Source organism: Dipodomys ordii, unplaced genomic scaffold (genome assembly GCF_000151885.1).
Source record: "Dipodomys ordii isolate 6190 unplaced genomic scaffold, Dord_2.0 Scaffold29, whole genome shotgun sequence".
Classification (NCBI taxonomy): Eukaryota; Metazoa; Chordata; class Mammalia; order Rodentia; family Heteromyidae; genus Dipodomys; species Dipodomys ordii.
The window spans coordinates 8,247,386-8,250,369 of NW_012267245.1; the positions used below are offsets into that span (position 1 = coordinate 8,247,386).

The following is a 2,984-nucleotide window of genomic DNA, read 5'->3' on the forward strand; positions in this document are numbered from 1 at the left end:
GCTGCTGATCACATGTATGGTGTATAACATGTGAACACCGTTAATGTTACAGACTGTGATAGACAGTTTGCTCCAGGAAAGTTAGAATGAACTTGTGACTTTAAATGAGCATCAATATTCCACAATACTGTGAAATTCCGGAAATTATGTAATCACTTAATCACAATTAAAAAAAGAAGAACCTCGGGGAAGGTTAGAGAAGTTAGGAAGTGTTAGAGAACAAGTTAAGAGAACTAGTTAGGGTTTAGGAACTAGTTAGGGTTTGAGAATATGTTAATAGAGAACTTCTGTGTTAGGGAACATGTTAGTTTTAGAGAATTAGCACTAGGGATCTAGAGTTTGGGAAGTAGGGTTTGAGAATATTTTAAGGCTAGAGTTAACGAATGTGTTAGGGATTCCTGGAATGTGTTAGGGAACATCAGTGTTTGAGAACTAGAGAACTAGTTAGGATTTGGGAATAGGTTAGGCTTTGGGAATATGTTAAGGTCAGGGTTACAGAAAGGATTAGAGAACTTGTTAGGGACTGTTACGGAACATGTTAGTGTTAGAGAACCAGTGCTAGAGAACTAGTTAGGGGTTGGGAATGGGAACGTTAGGGTTAACGAATGTGTTAGGGAACTTCTGGAATGTGTTAGGGAACATGTTAGTGTTAGAGAACTAGTTAGCATTTGAGAACTAGTAAGGGTTTGGAAACTAGAGTTTGGGAATATGTTAGGGTTAGGGTTAAATGTGTTAGGGAATTTCTGGAGCGTTTTTGGGAATATGTTAGGGTTACAGAACTAGTTAGGCTTTGAGAACTACGGGTTTGTAAACTAGGGTTTGAGAATATGTTAAGGTCAGGGCTACACAAAGGATTAGGGAACTTGTTAGGCAATGTAACGGAACATGTTAGTGATAGAGAACTATTTAGTGTTATAAAACTAGTTAGAGAACTAGTTAAGGTTTGGGAATGGGAATGTTAGTAGGGTTAACAAATGTGTTAGGGAACTTTTGGAACATTAGGGAACATGTTATGGTTAGAGAACTAGTTAGCATTAGAGAACTAGTTAGGGTTTGGGAACTAGTTAGAGTTTGGGAATATGTTAAGGTTAGGGTTAATGTGTGTTAGGGAACTTCTGAAACGTTAGGGGAAATGTTAGTGTTAGAGAATTAGTTAGCAATAGAAAACTAGGGTTTTGGAACTACTTAGCGTCTGGGAATATATAAAGGTCATGGTTAATGGATGTGTTAGGAAAATTCTGGAATATGTTAGGGAACTAGTTAGGCTTTGCAAATATGTTAAGGTCGGTTACAGAAAGGATTAGAGAACTTGTTAGCAATGTTAGTGTTAGAGAACTATTTAGTGTTAGAGAACCAGTTGGAGAACTAGTTAGGGTTCGTGAATGGGAATCTTAGGAGTAGGATTAACGAATGTGTTAGGGAATTTCTGGAATGTGTTAGGGAACATGTTAGTGTTATAACTAGTTATCATTAGAGAACTAGTTAGGGGTTGGAAACTAGTTAGGGTTTGGGAATATGTTAGGGTCATGGTTACAGAAACGATTAGGGAACTTGTTAGGGAATGTTAGTGAACATGTTAGTGTTAGAGAACTAGTTAGAGAGCTAGTTAGAGTTTGCAAATGGGAATGTTATGAGTAGGATTAATGAATGTGTTAGGGAACTTCTGGAAAGTGTTAGGGCACATGTTAGTGTTATAGGACTAGTTAGCATTAGAGAACTAGTTAGGGTTAGCAAACTAATTATTGTCCGGGAATATGTTAAAGTTAGGGTTAACAATTGTGTTGGGGAACTTCAGGAATGGGTTAGGGCACATGTTAGTGTTATAGGACTAGTTAGCATTAGAGAGCTAGTTAGGTGTGGAAACTATGGTTTTGGAATGTTAAGGTTCAGGCGAACAAATGTGTTAGGGAACTTGTGGAACATGTTATGGAATATGTTAGTGTTAGAGAACTAGAGTTAGAGAACTGGTTAAGATTTGGGAATAGGTTAGGCTTTGGGAATATGTTAAGGTCATGGTTACAGAAAGGATTAGGGAACTTCTTAGGGAATGTTAGGGAACATGTTAGTGATAGAGAACTAGTGTTAGAGAACTAGTTAGGGTTTGGTAATGTGAATGTTAGGAATAATGTTAATGAATGTGTTGGGGATCTTCTGGAATGTGTTAGGGAATGTTACTATTAGAGAACTAGTTAGCATTAGAGAACTAGTTAGGGTTTCTGAAATAGGGCCTGGGAAGATGTAAAGGTTAGAGTTAACAAATGTGTTGGGGAACTTCTGGAACATGTTAGGGCACATGTTAGTGTTAGAGAACTAGTTAGCATTAGAAAACTAGGATTTGGGGACTAGAGTTTTGGAATGTTAGGGCTAGGGTTAATGAATGTGTTAGTGTTAGATAATAGAGTTTGGGAAGTAGTTAGGGTTTGGGATGATGTTAAGGTCAGGGTTAGAGAAAGGATTAGAGAACTTGTTAGATGTTAGTGATAGAGAACTATTTAGTGTTAGAGAGCTAGAGAACTAGTTAGGGTTTGGGAATTGGGACATTAGGAGTAGGGTTAACGAATGTGTTGGGGAACGTCTGGAACATCTTAGGGATGTTCCATGTTAGAGAACTAGTTAGCATCAGAGAACTCGTTAGGGGTTGGGAACTAGTTAGGGTTTGGGAACATGTTAAGGTTTGTGTTAACGAATGTTAAGGACCTTCTGGAATGTATTAGTGAACATGTTAATATTACACAACTAGTTAGCATTAGAGAACTAGTTAGGGTTTTGGCATATGTTAGGGTTAGGGGTTAGGGTTAGGGATAGGGTTGGGGTTGAGGTTAGGCTTGGGGTTAGGGCTAGGGAGTTAGGGATAGGGCTAGAGGGTTAGGGTTAGGGCTAGAGGGTTGGTTAGGGTTAGGGTTGGGGTTGGGGTCGGGGTCGGGGTCAGGGTCAGGGTTAGGGGGTCAGGGTTAGGGTTTAGGGTTAGGGTTAGGGTTGGGGTT

At 39.0% G+C, this 2,984-nt stretch overlaps 1 long non-coding RNA gene across 1 annotated transcript; it reads left to right on the forward strand.

Annotated features, from left to right (window-relative positions):
• The first annotated feature begins 134 nt into the window (after positions 1-134).
• LOC105985415 lies at positions 135-492 on the forward strand. Its single transcript, XR_001175057.1, has 2 exons — positions 135-254; positions 462-492. It is a non-coding gene; the product is annotated as an uncharacterized LOC105985415 (long non-coding RNA).
• Positions 493-2,984: the final 2,492 nt, after the last annotated feature.